General features: G+C 40.5%; 1 non-coding gene across 1 annotated transcript; it reads right to left on the bottom strand.

Annotated features, from left to right (window-relative positions):
* Positions 1 to 14,914: 14,914 nt before the first annotated feature.
* Positions 14,915 to 15,021, bottom strand: LOC112999685 (small nucleolar RNA R71). The gene has a single exon (XR_003264895.1). It is a non-coding gene; the product is annotated as a small nucleolar RNA R71 (small nucleolar RNA).
* Between the last annotated feature and the right edge of the window lie 4,080 nt (positions 15,022 to 19,101).

The raw sequence follows: 19,101 nt of genomic DNA, 5'->3' as shown, positions 1-19,101 counted from the left end.
GTGAGCAGTGTTAGAGAGCATAAATACACTTACATGGCGACAACAAATGCCTCAGCAACCTATGCTATTCTGTGAGGTGCTTGATGTCTGGGGTATAGATTTCATGGGCCCTTTTCCTATCTCTTTTGGTTATGTTTACATTCTCCTTGCTGTTGACTATGTTTCAAAATGGGTGGAAGCCAAGCCCACTAGAACTAATGATGCTAAAGTTGTTGCAGACTTTGTCAGGTCTAATCTGTTTTGCAGGTTTGGAGTACCTAAAGCAATTGTTAGTGATCAAGGAACCCATTTTTGCAACAGGACAATGCATGCCCTGCTTAAAAAGTACGGGGTGGTACACAGGGTATCCACACCATACCACCCCCAGACCAATGGATAGGCAAAAATTTCTAACCGGGAAATCAAGAGAATTTTAGAGAAGATTGTGCAGCCAAGCAGGAAAGATTGGAGTACCAGGCTTGATGATGCTCTCTGGGCACATCGGACTGCCTACAAAGCACCCATAGGAATGTCTCCTTATCGGGTTGTCTTTGGAAAGGCATGTCATCTTCCAGTGGAAATTGAGCACAAAGCTTACTGGGCAGTGAAGACTTGCAACTTCTCTATGGATCAAGCTGGAGAGGAAAGAAAGTTGCAACTGAGTGAGTTAGATGAAATCCGCCTAGAAGCCTACAAGAATGCCAAGTTCGACAAAGAAAAGACCAAGAAGTTCCATGATAGCATGATAGTTAAGAAGGACTTCATGGTTGGGCAAAAAGTGTTATTGTATAATTCTAGGCTTGGACTCATGAGTGGTAAGTTGAGGTCTAAGTAGATTGGTCCTTTTGTTGTTACTAATGTTTTTCCCTATGGTACAGTTGAGATCAAAAGCGACTCCACAAACAAGAGCTTCAAGGTCAACGGACATCGACTTAAGCCATTCCTCACGAACCCTTCTTTAGTGGACGTAGTGGTGGAAGAGACTTCCTTACTCCACCCTACTCTTCCTCCACCATGACTTAGGGAGTTTTTCTTTTCCTATCTCCTTCTTTTCTTTTATTACACTTGTCCGATTCTATTTGATGATTTAATTGTTTTTAATCTTTTAATTGTGCTACATTGAGGACAATGTGTTGTTTAAGTATGGGGGGGGGGGGGGAGTGTTCTTTGGTTTTGCTAGTTTTGTTGGTTTTGTTAATTTGTTAGTTGTGTTAATTTGTTAATGTTGTTAGTTTCGTCGGATTTTTAGTTTAATATTTTGGGTCAATTTTGTGTGCATGTACGACTTTGCATGTTTTTCTTTGAATTATAGGATATGTTCAAGAAATGGGTAATTGTTTTGAAAATAAAAGTTCTTGACATTTTGTGACTTGAAATCCTTGATTCTCCTCTACATGTCATGATAGTTTTGAAAGTTCAATTTGAAAGTGATGAGTTTACCTTTGTGAGAATTTGAGCCATCCATCATCATAATCATTTGGTGTGTTTTGCCCCATTGATTGCTTGCACAATAGCCTTGGCTTGATTCTTGTTGATGCTTCCTAATTCACATGCATATTTGGAAATGATTGAGGCAATTTTGTTTTTATAAGCTTCTAGCCAAATGGACTTACCTTGAATTAATTCCTTTGATAGCCCTTTTGAGCCTTGTTTCCCTTTCCTTGTTTTGAAGCTCACTACAAGCCTTAAATGAAAAAACCATGATATCACCATATCCTTAAGGAATTTTGGAGCTTTGGAATTGTTTTGGGAATAAGTGTGGGGGTTTTTTGTTTCATTGGATAACTTGTTTTGTTGGCTATGGTTCATGATGTATTTTGGGCCATACTTGATGTACATTGTATATTGGTTAAATGTTGGACATGCTGAATGAAATGTTGTTTCTCAAAGGCTATAGAGCAAAAAAAAAAAATATTCGAAAAAAGAAAAAGAAAAGCAATAAAGTTGAGTGAATAAGATCTTAAAGGGCACAAGAATGATGAAACTCTTGGTTCTACTCTTTATGTTTAAATTTTATCTTTACTTCTTTTTATTTTCTTATTTTTTCTTAATATGCACTTATCCCCCAATGCTCCTCTATTCCTTTGGGATTTAGCTACTTATTCCATATTTTTCCATACCTTGTCCTTGGCCCCATTACAACCTTAAAAGACTTTTTGATCCTCATGTGCTTGTGTTTATGGGTTGATTGTCAATTTTAGAATCTTGCCAAGTTTATGTGGTGTTTTCTTTCATGGGTGCTTTGAGGGTAAATAGTAGCCTAGACACTTGAGAGATAGAGTGTATATCTTGTGAGGCTTTATCACTTTTCATTCTTGAGCTGATTAACTATTTTGCCATGATTGGGTTGCTTGGATGATTTTCATGAATGTCTTGACTTTTTGGATCTCCTTATGTTAGATGTTACCCATTCCTTTCATTCCTTGATGTTCATTGAGAAATATGTGAATGTTTTTGTTTGTCTCTCTTTGATATCCTTGGATTTTGTTCTTTGTTTCATTTTGCCCAGGAGCGCAAAAGGCTAAGTATGGGGGGTTTTGATGTGCCATCATTTTCTTCTATTTTCAAAACCCTTTTTGCACCATTTTAATTACTGATTGGTTTTAATTGTCAATTAATCAGGCAGTTTTATTATTTGGGCTCATTTAGCTAATTTGATGTTTTTAATCTAATTTCAGGAATTAATGAAACATTGGGCTTAATCCGGATTTTGGTTATGGACTTGAAGAGAGCAAATAAAGCAGCGCTTACCTTAGTTAATTTCTAATTAGGAAATTTCGCAATTTTATTTTATGTTGTTCAATGTTTATTTCGTTTTGGGCCAGAGTATTGTAATAGGGCCTAGTGACTTTGAGTGACTCTTTTTAAATAGCAACCTTGGGATTCGTGCAAGGCTATTATGTTATGCTATTTTATTATTCAGAGCTTTTGTTTTAGGTTTTCACGTTCTTCTGTTCTAGGGCTACTGTTTTCGTTCTTAATGCAATTTTCCGTTTTCTGCTTCTAATTACAATTTCGTTCTTGCTTCTTCTTCTACTTTCATTTACGTTTCTGTTTCATTTACATTTCTGTTCATTTACGTTTCTGTTCATTTACGTTTTTGCTTCATGTTTCATTTGCGTTTTCTGTTTGAATCTATGGAAGGCTAGTTTTTCTGGTGTTTGTCGCAACCTACCCTTCGGCGAGAGGGCGATGCGTGACTCGCGGGATGCGTGTTCCACAAAAGGAATACGCGCAGACGCCACCAACGTTTATTTGAGGAAAACGTCGGAAAAACTGGAAAAGACGCGATCTACGAACTTTTAAATGAAAGGTTCGGGAGTTGTATTTACGCACGGGGAAGGTATTAGCACCCCACACGTCCATCACAAGGGACGACAGCCTTTAATCGAATGTGCAAACATGACTTTGATTTTTATGTTCCTTTTTATGTCCTTATATCCTCTATACCCTTTTTATATTTTTCTCTTTTTGTGGTCGACAAGGGTGTTTCCCTTTGCTCCTACGTATTCCTCAATTTGCGATGAGGAAATCAGACCTACGTAGTTCTTTCTTATCAAGTGATTCTTTTTTACTTAAAAGGTGATCATTTTAAGGCATTGGACCTTGAAAATGATCCATTTTACTTAGCAAGAAATTGAAATGATAAACTTCAAAAACCTATTTTTATGGACGAGCTTGACTAGGCGAGTTGATTTTAGCCTTAGTTTCACTTTAGTTATTAGTCAATTCAATTAAGAATGAGAAATCCCAAAGAGAAAACGTCCGATTGATTTTCTGCTTTATTTTACTAAAAGACGTTTTTTTTATTATATTATTATTTTACCTCTTTTTTTGATTTTCAACGTGGTTACTGTGGCGTCCCTAAATTAATGACTGGTTTAATAGTAATAATTTAAATAACAAAAAAACCATGGTAAATTTTTTTTTTTCCTTTTCATATCTTTCTCTTTTTCACAATAACTAGGTGTAGAAGGAAAATCCTCACTATAAAGTCCTGAATGGCCAGTTCACAACTCTATTCGGAGTCATTTCTTTCTTACCGCTCATAATTCTCTAAATTATTTTGCTGTTTCAAAAGGAAGAATATACCAGCCATTACTTTAGGTCGTCACGTGAAAATAAAGGATAAAATACAGTCGATAAACTCTTTTACAAATAAAGTTGCTAATACTTCCTTTTCAAATAACAAGATTGATCATAAATGCATTCATCATCTAAAGCTGTCCAAGATATGGGAGTTTTACAAAATACTTAGTGTCATCCAGAGCAAAGGTGTTCATAGTGGTGGCTTCAGCCACATGTATACAATCATCAAATGCCTATACATCAGGTCTACCCATACAAAAACAAAAGAGTAAACCTAACAGTCAGTCCTTGATACACCCACCCTCAAAAGTATACAAAACGAATCCAAAAAGCTGTCCACTAGGATGAAGAGCCTCCGCTGATCGCCATCTCCCCCGGGCCACTATCCTCCGTAGAGTCTGCCTCAGATGCCGACATGACTTCCTCGGGAGAATCCACCTCAAGAAGTAGATCCTTATCACCCTCTAGAAAGTCAAGGGCATCCACAGCAGGCTTAGGAGGTAGCTCCTCCAGATCCTCGTCAGGGTCTTCCTCGGATGACGTTACCTCAATCACTTGGACGGGCTCCACTAGACGATATGGTGTAGGCGTGGGTAGTATCCACTCCACCGTGCGCTGAAGCGTCCGTGCAGGTTCATCTGGATGAACTAAAGAAGCCGCCATAAATCGAATAGTGCCCCGAAATCGGCACCTCGTGTTGCCTTCGAGGGTCTCCCAAGCTCCCTCTAGGCACTCCATCTCTACTCGATCACGGATTAACTGTGCCGCCATCACGATCTACAAGAGAGAAAAGAAAGGGGTAGACTCTTTCACAAGAATCTAACTATGCCGCCGCACAATGCATCTCCTAACCACTACATGACATTAAAAGGAGTATCTTAAGGCTTTTCATCTCTGGTAATCGATTACACAGCCTTGGTAATCGATTACCAGAGGCTAAACATGAATTACACAGCCTCAGGACATGAAATATGCAAAAATGCACTGTGTAATCAATTACACATACCTGGTAATCGATTACCAGTGACCCATCCCTCTGTGTAATCGATTACACAGGCTGGTAATCGATTACCAGAGGCTCCCTTAGTTTCCTGACTTCGTTTTCAAGCCTGGTAATCGATTACACCCCTTGGTAATCGATTACCAGAGACCATCTTAGCCTCCTGTCTTCAATTTTAAGCCTTGTAATCGATTACCCACCCTTGGTAATCGATTACCAGAGGCCATAATCCACATATCACACAAAATTCACAGCTGGCCAGCCACCACAAGCCCCCTTGCTTTGTGGTCTTTGTTCCTTTTATCTGTTGACTGCCAGGAGCTCGCCTGTTTAGGTACATCACAGGTTCTCACTGAATGACTATGCTCGGGGTGGGTCGGGATTGGTCAAGTTTGGTTTTGGGCAATAGCACCCCACCTGACGTCCCCAAGGTCTCTTGACCCCCGCGACATATCTCCAGGTACCACTCTGTGGTCAACAATAAAAGCAGGAAGTTTCACCCTTCAACACTTCCTCATCTCAAGCTTGTAGGATTATGGGGTACCCATCACATGTGGTACTAGATGGCGGTCGGGCGATGGTGCACAACAAGTTTTCCACATCCACAATGCGCGCATAAACCCACCATCCCCTGTTGCCCACCTCCATCTGAGCTCACGTACTCCCACGTAGCCCATATCCTCGTTTCTCTCAACACTGGGTCCCCATCAATCCTCCCAAGCTTCCACAACATCCAAGCAAAACAACATTCAAACAGCACAAGCTATCACAGCCAAGCAAAACAGGGCAAAGGCAGAAAACTCTGCCAAAACACCAACCAAATCACAGCTTTTCTCACTTAAAGACCCCAGTAACAATTCCTTCGATCCAATTCGTTAACCATTGGATCGACTCCAAAATTTTACTGGAAGTCTATACTACATAAGCCTACACTGTGACCGTTGGGATCTACTAGCAAACATCCAGAACTCATTTTACATTACTCTTTCCACAACCTGCAAATACATAGCATTTTTCTGCACTTGTGCAAAATCCTGCTGCACAATTTCACAGCAAAAATCTGCACAAAGTGCAGATTTCGAAAATCACACTTCCTCTCATCCAATCTTGCTCAAATCAATTCCTACAAGTCCCAAATCATGTATCAATCATGTCTAACCAAAAATCAAGCTTTACAGCACAGCAACATAGAATCTAGGTGTCCAACACCCCTCAATTCAATGGGTTTTCTAGGTTTGAAAAGTGAAATTTAGAATGAGGTGAATTTGAAGCAAACTCTCACCTCACACCAGTCCATAACATCTATTTAGACTTGTTCAAACTAGATTTACACCTAAAATCTCATCGAATCAAAATTTGACTCTTCAACACCCAAATTTGCCCTAGAAATGGCTCTTTGTTCACTTTGGTCATTTGTTTTTCTCTCTAGCACAGTCCAAGCTTTCTCCCAAGTCCTAAATGACATTTCAAGCTAGTATTAACTCACTTTAACCTCTATTTACCACAGAATTCAGACTTAGCCTTCCAACCCTCAAAGCCTCCCTCTTTTCCCACTCATAACATCACATTCTCACTTTCTAACCCTAGGTTAGTTCTACCCTTCATCTCTAACAGTTTTCCATCAGCAATTTCAGCATATAAGCATCACAAACATCATCACAAAAACCCTAAAACAGAATGGGTATGTTTAACTCATCCAACATGGCAATTTCAACAAGCTTTCAACAAGAGTCTTCACAAATAACCATCATGAAGCAGAAAACTAACAAAACTACCCATCATATCTCCCAAAACCCCATACCCACGAAATTTAAGAGAGAAAGAAGTCCACCCAAACCTGAATTTTCGAAGTCCCACTCGTAGCCACGCACTTCACGACCCCGAAAATGCCCTCCTTTCGCGATTTGGAGCAGAAATGATGGCCAAAGGTTGGAGCTTTGTGTGGAGCTTCAATGGAGAATGAAGAAGAAGAAAATGGCAACGTGAGGGAGAGAGAGAGCTGTCTGAAAAGTGTGGGGGCTGAGTGAAGAGAGAGAAAAGCTTTTTGGTTTTTAAATAAAGGGTTTTCTCTTTTTCTATTATTTTATTTAAGCAATGCCACATGTCTCCATTTGAGTGGAGCAAAAAAGGTCCCACTTTCTCTTTTGATGGTGACCCATACTCAGCCACAAAAAGTGAGAAAAACCTGACCTTTGAAACGCTAAAATCCTGCCTCGATTTGCGTGCCATTTCTCTGGTTCCAGTTTCTCGCGTTTCTCTGCGTCCGTCGGGGCCAGTTTTCGTAAGTAACCAATATATATATCAAAACGCTCAGAATAAAACCCCGAGCGTGGTTCAGAGGTTGGTTTCGTTAAATTTTAAGTCGCACGCAAAACGATGATTTTTAAGCTAATTAATTAAGAATTAACCCACAACCTCCCAGTTATGGATTTCTCTTCCTTAATTAGTCTAACCCGCGTATCTTGCCCCTACTATTCCTACCCTTACCAAGAACATATATGCATATACACTGAATAATACTTATATATATATATAATCATTCAAAATACATCGTTTCCAAAAATTCCGGGTAGAAATTTCCAGGATGTTACAGTTACGGCACGACCGAATGGTCAGAATTCATTTTAACCGAAGTTAACGGATAATACAATTCAAACGATCGGTGGAAATTTATTTTATGTTTAGGTTAAGCGAGAAATGACTTAAATAAAATGGCTTAAGCACGTCAAAAGGGGGTATAAAAAGTAAATGAAACGAGAATAAAAATATACGAAACACAATGTGGACCACCATGGGTACATAGAATGAATCGAAAAGCTTGGTTCGAGGTACTTACCCGTTGAAGATCGAAGAACGATGAAGAACGAATGAAGAACATCGAAAAACGGTCGAAAATCTTCGCGAAATTCCTCACGGAAAACGTTTCGGAAGTGCCTCGGCTTAGATTTTCTTCACGGAAACAATTTTTCCAAGCAAATTCGAAAGAGAGAGAAGTGCCTAAGAGGCTGAACCCTTTTCTTCTTCACTTCCTCCCCTATTTATAGCAAAATAGGGGAGATGCTTGCCGCCCAGCTCACCCAGGCGAGCCAGGTTGCTTCCTCCAGAAGCAACAGCCTTCTGGAGGAATCTTCTGGAGGGCCCAAGTGGGCCTGGTTGCTATTTGCACCCCCATTTTTACTAAGTACACCCCCTCTGCTTTTTTTTGTGATTCTTTTTTCGTAAAGTTACGGAAACTTACAAATTTCGTAACGATACTTGTTTTCTTTCCGTAATGTTACGGAACCTTGCGGATTACATAATCATCCCCTTTTTGACCTATGGAATGTTACAGAACCTCACTAATTATGCAACGATGCTTCCATTTGATTTCCGGGGTGTCACGAAAACTTACGGATTGTGCATCAATATTTTTTTGTTTTCCGGCATGTCCTGGAATTTCACAAATTGCCTAATGATGGGTGCCAAGCACCTTACAAGGACCAAACAAAGGTCGCATGTCATCAAGCAAAGGTCCCCGGACGAAATTAGGATATGACAGCGTTGTTTCCTTTTGAGGACGAAGCCCAACTCTCTTTGAGGTTTCGTTTGTAATGTGGTTTCCTGGCAGTTTTCCCTTCACCAGTTATCCCAAATTCGTGAACATTAATCAGTGCACGCTTCGTGTTCGATTAATTGCCTCTGAGCCTAACTTGCGTTCATGCTTAATGGACGAAGGGGTAACTGGTGTATGTGGTGCCTAATCACGTATTGACAACCCTAAGTTGATTTTCGCTTAGTAAATTGAAATAGGGTTGGATTAAGTGGTTGACTGTTAGGGACGAATTCTCCATAACCCAGGATAAGAGAATGGCTTCTGAATCAGAGGAAACAACCCGTTTTTAATATTAGTAGTCTCATATTCCAGTTTACTTGTTCTGTTCTTTAATCACGAAACAAACAAACCCCCCCCAATCGTTTCTGTTACTGCGCAAGTATATTATGAACATTTGGTTTGTCATTGCTCGTTGGGAAACGACCTAGGATCACTTCCTAGTTACTGCATTTTCATGTTTATTTGATTCGGGTACGGCCTCGATCAATGTTCTTCAAAGAGGATGATACCTCTAGAGACCATCAAGAGAGATATGACCACCTTGGGGATTATCACTAAAAACCCTTTTAGCTCTCTCCCATATAGGTCCCTTGAATAGGGGCACGAAGCGGACACGCTGCGTGCCATTTTTTCACACTGCCGTGCATAAGTGTCATGTACCCTTTTGCTTATATTTTGTGAATATTGTCATACTATGTACATTCCTGTGTTGCGCCTTTCGCATATGCATCACACACGGATTCCGTTTTGGTCCCCTCTCTTTGTCAAACCAACGGAGGGTCCGTGCCACCTTCTTAAATACATACGTTGGGCACTTTGCTACCGCAAGATGTTGTACTAAGAAGGAGACAATTTCCCAGGCTCCCGTATTCATAAATTGCATCTATGTCATATGCATTTCTTTATGCATTCATCCATTCCACCCATGATAGATGTCGAAGTTTTGATTCGTACTAGATTTTGTTTCACTTTAGTAAAACATGGGATCAAGTCAAATTCCTTCACTTAAAAGGAGGTTCTATCAAGTCAAGGTCAAGAGCCTAGGGACCACCAGTCTAAAGGAGTTAGGGCAGTTAATGGGTCAACTCCAGCGGCAAGCTTTTCGCAAAGCTTACGGTAAAATCTGGGACCTAGCCATGGCAGAAGTCTCCACAGAGGCCATTGCCTCCCTCGCCCAGTATTATGATCAGCCATTGAAGTGCTTCACCTTTGGGTACTTCCAGCTATCACCCATGGTGGAAGAATTTGAAGAGATCCTAGGATGTCCTCTAGGGGGAAGGAGACCATACCTCTTCTCAGGGTTCTATCCCTCATTAGCTAGAATTTCTAAGATAGTCCAAATCTCGGCGCAGGAATTAGACCACAGAAAGCAAGTCGAAAATGGGGTGGTTGGAATACCGAGAAAATGGTTGGAGGCAAAAGCGAGAATCTTGGCAGGCAAAGGCAAATGGGCCCCGTTCATAGACATTCTCGCGCTGTTGATCTTCAGATGAGTCCTCTTTCCAAATGTGGATGGGTTGGTGGACCTAGAAGCAATCGATGCTTTTCTCGCATGTCATAACCACAACAAAAGCCCGGTTGTCGCTATATTAGTTGACCTATATGACACCTTCGACCGAAGATGTGAGAAGAGCAGTACGAGGATTGTTTGTTGTACTCTAGATCTTTATGTATGGTTGGTTTCACACCTTTTTCGCCGAGAGGTTAGGAATGCTTTCCTGCTAGAAGGTCACCGTTCATGCACATAGAAAAGAGGCGCAAATTGGGACCAACTCTTACCAAGCAAAGAAGGAGCATCTGTCAACTGGTTCCCTCGATGGAAGGAAGGAAGAACCGGAGTTCTTATTTCATGCGGAGGATTTCCACATGTTCCCTTGATGGGGACGAAGGGTTGCATCACCTACAATCCCGTTCTTGCTATAAGACAACTTGGCTACCCTATGAGAGGGGCGCCACTAGAGGATGAGCTCATGCCTGTCATTTTACGAGGTTTCAATAAGACCAACGTGGAGACACTTCAGAAGATCCGCAAGGCATGGGAGGTGTTGCAAAAGAAGGACAAAGAGCTTAGAGGCAGTAACAACGGGCCCATCAGCGGCTACCGTAAGTGGTCGAAAGCCCACATGCAAGGTTTGGATTGGCTCCCGAGCTTGAGAACCACTAAAGGGGAGGAAGTTGAGGCACCGAGGAAGACGAAGAGGTGTAGGCACTTAGGGCGGAACTCGAGCAAATCCAAACAGTTAAAGAAAGGTTCAAATCAACGGCTCTGAAAATCCGAAAGGAGAATACTGAACTGAGAGATGTAAATGTGGCTACCACCAAAGCCTTGGAACAAGAAACCAAGAGGGCTCGTAGGGAAGAGCACGGTCGGAACAAGTTTCGAAGGGCTCTATGGGGCAGTAACAGCGAGCTTAAGCTCCAGAGAGAGGAAAGGGACCAATCAGGAGTAGACAGTTTGATCTTGAAAGATGAGTTGAAGGTTTGCAAAAGGTTCAAAAGAAACTTGTCTCAGCGGTTATGCGAGACAGAGACCAACATGTTAGCTATCGTCAGAAAATACCAAGAAGTGCTAAATCTAGCCACGGCCCATTAGCATAAAGTGGCGGACAAGTATGCCCGAGTATACGCGGAAAAAGAGGCTAGAGGAAGGGTGATCGACTTGTTACATCAAGAGGCAACAACGTGGATGGACCGATTTGCTCTTACCTTGAACGGGAGTCAAGAACTTCCCCGATTGCTAGACAAGGCCAAAGCAATGGCGGACACCTACTCCGCCCCCGAGGAGATCCATGAACTTCTCAGCTATTGTCAGCATATGATAGACTTAATGGCCCATATAATTAGAAACCGCTTGGAAGTTTGTATTGTCACTCAGATCTTGACTAGTTATAAACTTTCTGAATAAAATGAGTTTATCCCGTGTTTTTACTCCAAAAATCAGTGCAAATCAAATTACTCCCGCATTTTATCTCTAGCATGCATTCATATCATGCATCGCATAAGCATCTCTTCATGGCATCATAATGAACATATCGTTCCTGCATTTGTCCGTTATCATATTCCAGCCTCACATTTTGCATGAGTCATTGCATCATCATGCATATGTGTTCAACTGTCTTTTTTGATCTACAAATTTCATACCTTTTGTTTTCATGTTTGCTCATGCATGATCCTTGCATTTTCCTCTACAAAACAAAAAAACAAAAAAAGGAAGCATGAAAGTTCATGATGCATTCTTAGTTGCATGTGTTAGGTACCATGAGCCAACCATGTTGGGATCATAAACCCATTTCTAAAAATAAATAAAAAACACAAACAACAAAACAAAATGATTTAGCATGGTACCTAATGTGTGGTTAACTAGGAAATGATGTTTCTTCAGGCATCTCAAATCTCATAATTACACTTTCCATGCATAGCATACGTATTCCCGAGTCTTTCATCTCTATGAAATGTTGTCAAAGTATTGGCGATCAAATTGTCATTCTTTGGATTATGGGGTCGAACCAAGCTCATGCTTTTACGAAAATGTTCATCGAGTCAAGTTGAAGTATGGAAGCAACCATCTTGCAAAAATTGGGGCAAAAGATGAATCGAGTTACATCGCTGCTTCGTCTACTGCCAAACACATTTAGGATTGTTGATGTCCTTGTTACTTCTAGTTTCACCTTGACAAAGATGTCATGGATGATGTGCCATCATTTTCTTCTATTTTCTAAACCCTTTTTGCACCATTTTAATTACTGATTGGTCTTAATTGTCAATTAATCAGGCAGTTTTATTATTTGGGCACATTTAGCTAATTTGATGTTTTTAATCTAATTTCAGGAATTAATGAAACATTGGGCTTAATCTGGATTTTGGTTATGGACTTGAAGAGGGCAAATTAAGCAGCGCTTCCCTTAGTTAATTAGGAAATTTCGCAATTTTATTTTATGTTGTTCAGTGTTTATTTCGTTTTGGGCCAGAGTATTGTAATAAGGCCTAGTGACTTTGAGTGACTCTTTTTAAATAGCAGCCTTGGGATTCGTGCAAGGCATTCTGTTATGCTATTCATTATTCAGAGCTTTTGTTTTAGGGTTTTCATTTTTCTGCTTAATGCTACTGTTCACGTAATGCAATTTTACATTTTCTGTTTCTAATTACAATTTCGTTCTTGCTTCTTCTTCTACTCTCATTTACGTTTCTGTTTCATCTATGTTTCTGTTCATTTACGTTTTTGTTCATTTACGTTTCTGCTTCATATTTCATTTGCGTTTTCTGTTTGAATCCATGGAAGGCTAGATTTTCTGGTGTTGTTTCCTTTTGAGGACGAAGCCCAACTCTCTTTGAGGTTTCGCTTGTAATGTGGTTTCCTGGCAGTTTTCCCTTCACTAGTTATCCCAAATTCGTGAATATTAATCAGTGCACGCTTCGTGTTCGATTAATTGCCTCTGAGCCTAACTTGCGTTCATGCTTAATGGACAAAGGGCTAACTGGTGTATGTGGTGCCTAATCACGTATTGAAAACCCTAAGTTGATTTTCGCTTAGTAAATTGAAATAGGGTTGGATTAAGTGGTTGACTGTTAGGGACAAATTCTCCATAACCCAGGATAAGAGAATGGCTTCTGAATCAGAGGAAACAACCCGTTTTTAATATTAGTAGTTTCATATTCCAGTTTACTTGTTCTGCTCTTTAATCACAAAACAAACAAACCCCCCCAATCGTTACTGTTACTGCAAGTATATTATGAACATTTGGTTTGTCACTGCTCGTTGGGAAACGACCTAGGATCACTTCCTAGTTACTGCATTTTCATGTTTATTTGATTCGAGTACGGCCTCGATCAAATTTGGCACCGTTGCCGGGGAGCAGTGTCCAAAGGTTCATAATAGCTAGCTAGTGTTGTGTGTTTAATCCTTTCGTGTTTTATGTTTAAATTGTTAGTATTGTGTTAGTATATGTGTTAGTGTTGTTTAGTGTCCTGGTATTTTGTTTAATGTGTGTTCTATTTCTGTTTTCCCATTAAGCGTTTCCCTTGTTTTAGTCTTGGGTGTTTTGCTGTGAAGATTGTGCTTACGGCAAAACAGAGTAGTAGTAGAAATCAATTAGAGACGGATTTTAGCGACCACCCATGCTGAATTATTTGAGATTTTTTGTTTTAGTAGCTAGGGTTGTTATTTTTTGCTGAATTTTTTGTGGTAACTTTTTTTAATCCATATTTTGTGGGAAAAATAGCTAGAGCCTTTAGTTTGGTCAGATTTGAAAGTTCCAAAAAACTAGCAAATTTTGTGTTTGTCAAAACTTCAAACGGCCATAACTTTTGCTCCAGTTATCAGAATCGCAATTATTATATATGAATTTGGGGTAGAAAAAAATTTCCTATGCCGCGGCAGCCTGCCATAGGCTAGTTGAGGTCTCCATCATCCAAAAAAAGCGATTCTGTCAAAAGTTTTTTATTTTTCAAGTTTTATTCACTTATTTTTCTTAACTTACCATTTTTAGCTTTCATAGTTAGACTTTGAATTTTTGTCTGAAATTTTTTGTGCTATCTTCTCATCATTTTATAAGGTTGCTCACAAAATTTCAAGTCATTTGGATATCATTTGAGGGTAGCTGTAGTTCAAACCTACACCTTTATTTACATGATAAGGCAACTAGTTGTGTGCATGCTGAATGTAGTGTATGACTAGAGGCAATCCATCTGACTTACAACCCTTTGATCCTGAGATAGATAGGACATTTCATAGATTAGTTAGGCATCATTTTATACCTTTTGATCATTCTGAGCATTCCATTACTGGTGAATTTGTGCATTCTGTTATTGGTGATTTTGAACATCTTGATCTTGAGCATTATAATTTTGAGCATTCTGATTCTGCACATTCTGAGAACATGGCACAACCTCCACCCCGTGAGAGGACTCTAAGGGAAATGGCTGCACCTGATTTCACCTACGAAAGCTTATGCATCCAATACCCTGATGAGGATGTCCCATATGTTTTTAAAACTGGACTGATTCATTTGCTTCCAAAGTTTCATGGCCTTGCAGGTGAAGACCCGCACAAACATTTAAAGGAATTTCATATTGTCTGCTCCACCATGAAACCCCCAGATGTCCAAGAGGATCACATATTTCTGAAGGCTTTTCCTCATTCATTAGAGGGAGTGGCAAAGGACTGGCTGTATTACCTTGCTCCAAGGTCCATCACGAGCTGGGATGACCTTAAGAGAGTATTCTTAGAAAAAAATTTCCCTACTTCCAGGACCACAACCATCAGGAAGGATATCTCAGGTATTAGACAACTCAGTGGAGAGAGCCTGTATGAGTACTGGGAGCAATTTAAATAATTATGCGCCAGTTGCCCTCACCATCAGATTTCAGAGCAGCTTCTTCTCCAATATTTTTATGAAGGACTCAGTAATATGGAGAAAAGTATGATAGATGCTGCCAGTGGTGGAGCCCTTGGAGACATGACTCCTGCTGAAGCTAGAAATTTAATTGAGAAGATGGCTTCCAACTCTCAGCAGTTTAGCGCCAGAAATGATGCCATAGTCATTAGAGGAGTTCATGAGGTAGGTACAAACTCAGCTGCATCATCTGAGACTAAGAAGCTTGAAGGCAAACTGGATGCATTGGTTAACTTGGTAACCCAGCTGGCCTTGAATCAGAAATCTGTACCTGTTGCAAGGGTTTGTGGTTTGTGCTCCTCTGCTGACCACCATACAGACCTTTGCCCTTCCATGCAGCAACCTGGAGCGATTGAGCAGCCTAAAGCTTATGCTACAAATATTTACAATAGACCTCCTCAACCTCAGTAGCAAAATCAACCACAGCAGAACAATTATGACCTCTCCAGCAACAGATACAACCCTGGATGGAGGAATCACCCTAACCTCAGATGGTCCAGCCCTTAGCAACAACAACAGCAGCCTGCTCCTTCCTTCCAAAATGTTGCTGGCCCAAGAAGACCATACATTCCTCCACTAATCCAACAACAGCAACAACCCCAGAAACAACCAACAATTGAGGCCCCTCCACAACCTTCCCTTGAAGAACTTGTGAGGCAAATGACTATGCAGAACATGCAGTTTCAGCAAGAGACCAGAGCCTCCATTCAGAGCTTAACCAATCAGATAGGACAATTGGCTACCCAATTGAATCAACAACAATCCCTGAATTCTGACAAGCTGCCTTCTCAAGCTGTCCAAAATCCCAAAAATGTCAGTGCCATTTCATTGAGGTCGGGAAAGCAGTGTCAAGGACCTCAACCCGTAGCACCTTCCTCATCTGCAAATGAACCTGCCAAACTTCACTCTACTCCAGAAAAAGGTGATGACAAAAATTTACCTAACAATTTATGTGCAGGTGAATCTTCTTCCACAGGTAATTCTGATTTGCAGAAGCAGCACATTCCCCCTCTTCCATTCCCTCCAAGAGCAGTTTCCAACAAAAAAATGGAAGAGGCAGAGAAAGAGATCTTGGAAACGTTTAGAAAAGTAGAGGTAAACATACCTCTGTTGGATGCAATAAAGCAAATTCCAAGATATGCCAAATTCTTGAAGGAGCTGTGCACTAATAAGCGGAAGCTTAAAGGAAGTGAACGGATTAGCATGGGCAGAAATGTCTCCGCATTGATTGGTAAATTTGTTCCTCAAATTCCTGAAAAAAGCAAAGATCCAGGTACATTCAGCATACCTTGTATCATAGGGAATAGTAAGTTTGACAATGCCATGCTAGATTTAGGAGCTTCTGTTAGTGTTATGCCTCTGTCTATTTTTAATTCTCTATCTCTAGGCCCCTTGCAGTCAACTGATGTGGTAATTCATTTAGCTAATAGAAGTGTTGCCTACCCTGTTGGTTTCATAGAAGATGTCTTAGTTAGAGTTGGTGAACTGATTTTCCCTGTTGATTTTTATATTTTGAATATGGAAGATGGATTTTCTCAAGGATCAGTTCCCATCATTCTAGGCAGACCCTTTATGAAAACTGCTAGAACTAAGATAGATGTTTATGCAGGCACACTGTCCATGGAGTTTGGTGATAACTGTTCATTTTAATATTCTGGATGCTATGAAATACCCATTTGAAGATCTTTCTGTATTTCGTACTGAAATAATTGACCATGTTGTTGATGAATACATGACTGATCTTTATTCTAATCTGCATGCCTCTCACTCTTCATGCATTGAGTCTGAAATTGTACTTGATCATATGTCTGAATTTGATGCTGAGAGTGAATCTGAGAGTGATATTGATTGCATGCCTGGTGGTGATGTTTTACCTCTTGAGATTGATTTTATAGAGTCAGATAAGACTAACCATGTTTCAGGAAGTACACATACCTCTAACTTTCTTTATGAGGTAAAGGCTGAGAAACCATCTCCTTCTACCACTGTCCAGCCGACCACACCAGAGTTGAAGCCTCTGCCATCAAATTTAAAATACGCTTACTTGGATGATAGCAAGAGTTTTCCAGTGATTATATCTGCCTCCCTTGCTGATGAGCAAGAGGAGAAGTTGTTGTCAGTTCTCAAGAAGCATAAGAAGGCTATTGGCTGGACCTTGGCGGACATTCCTGGTATTAGCCCATCCACATGTATGCATCGAATAAATTTAGAGGATGGAGCTAAACCAGTAAGACAGCCACAGAGAAGACTCAACCCGGTGATTCTTGATGTAGTGAAGAAGGAGATAACCAAGCTTTTGCAAGCTGGAATCATTTATCCTATCTCCGATAGCCAATGGGTGAGTCCCGTCCAGGTAGTCCTGAAGAAGACCGGCCTCACTGTGATAAAAAATGAGAAGGAGGAGCTGATTCCTACTCGGGTGCAGAACAGTTGGAGAGTCTGCATTGACTATAGGAGACTGAACCAGGTTACCAAAAAGGACCATTTTCCCCTGCCATTCATTGACCAGATGCTTGAACGCCTGGCAGGTAAATCCCACTACTGTTTCCTTGATGGTTTTTCTGGTCATATGCAAATTACTATTGCTCCTGAGGATCAGGAAAAGACCACATTCACCTGCCCCTTCGGCACTTTTGCCTATAGGAGGATGCTTTTCGGCCTGTGCAATGCCCCTGGTACCTTCCAGCGGTGCATGATTAGTATTTTCAGTGATTTTTTAGAAAATTGCATAGAGGTGTTTATGGATGATTTCACTGTATATGGATCCTCTTTTGATGGTTGTTTGAATAGTTTGGAAAAAGTTTTGAATAAATGCATTGAAACTAACCTTGTTCTAAATTTTGAAAAATGTCATTTTATGGTTGAGCAAGGTATAGTTTTAGGCCACATTATTTCCAATAAGGGTATTGAAGTAGATCCTGCAAAAATTTCTGTTATTTCACAATTGCCTTACCCCTCTTGTGTGCGAGAGGTGCGATCTTTTCTTGGTCATGCAGGATTCTACAGGCGCTTTATAAGGGATTTTAGCAAAATAGCCCTTCCATTGTCCAACTTGTTGCAAAAGGAGGTGGAGTTTGACTTTAATGACAGATGCAAAGAGGCTTTTGATTGCCTCAAAAGAGCGTTGACTACCACCCCCATCATCCAGGCACCCGATTGGACAGCCCCTTTTGAGCTTATGTGTGATGCATCAAATTATGCATTGGGGGCTGTCCTTGCTCAGAAAATTGATAAATTTCCCAGGGTGATATATTATGCTTCTAGGACTTTAGATGTTGCCCAAGCGAATTATACTACTACTGAGAAAGAGCTTCTAGCCACAGTTTTTGCTCTTGAAAAATTTCGATCTTATTTGCTTGGTACCCGCATTATTGTTTACACTGACCATGCAGCTCTAAAGTACTTGCTGAAGAAGGCTGATTCTAAGCCTAGGTTGATCCGATGGATGCTCTGGCTCCAAGAGTTTGACTTGGAGATCCGTGATAGGAGCAGAGCACAAAATCTAGTTGCTGATCATATGAGTCGGATCGAACGTGTATCTGATGCAGACTCACCTATTCGGGTTGATTTCCCGGATGATCATATGTATATACTGTATAGTATTTCTGACTCTCTTTCTACTCCCTGGTTTGCTAACATTGTCAATTATTTAGTTGCTTCTGTTTTTCCTCCCTTAGCATCTAAGGCCCAAAAAGATAAAATTAAAAGTGATGCTAAGCATTTTATTTGGGATGACCCTTACTTGTGGAAATTGTGCAGTGATCAGGTCATTAGACGGTGCATTTCAGATCATGAGACTGACTCAGTCCTGCAGTTCTGTCATTCTTCCGCACCGGGAGGTCATCTGGGTGTTCAAAGGACAGCTCGCAAAGTGCTTGATTATGGTTTTTATTGGCCCACCATCTTTAAAGATGCGTGGAAGATCTGCAGCACTTGTGAGCAGTGTCAGAGAGCAGGAAATACACTTACATGGCGACAACAAATGCCTCAGCAACCTATGCTATTCTGTGAGGTGTTTGATGTCTGGGGTATAGATTTCATGGGCCCTT

This window comes from Glycine max, chromosome 15 (genome assembly GCF_000004515.6).
Source record: "Glycine max cultivar Williams 82 chromosome 15, Glycine_max_v4.0, whole genome shotgun sequence".
In the NCBI taxonomy this organism is placed as follows: domain Eukaryota; kingdom Viridiplantae; phylum Streptophyta; class Magnoliopsida; order Fabales; family Fabaceae; genus Glycine; species Glycine max.
This window is presented reverse-complemented; position numbering and strand designations above follow the sequence as displayed.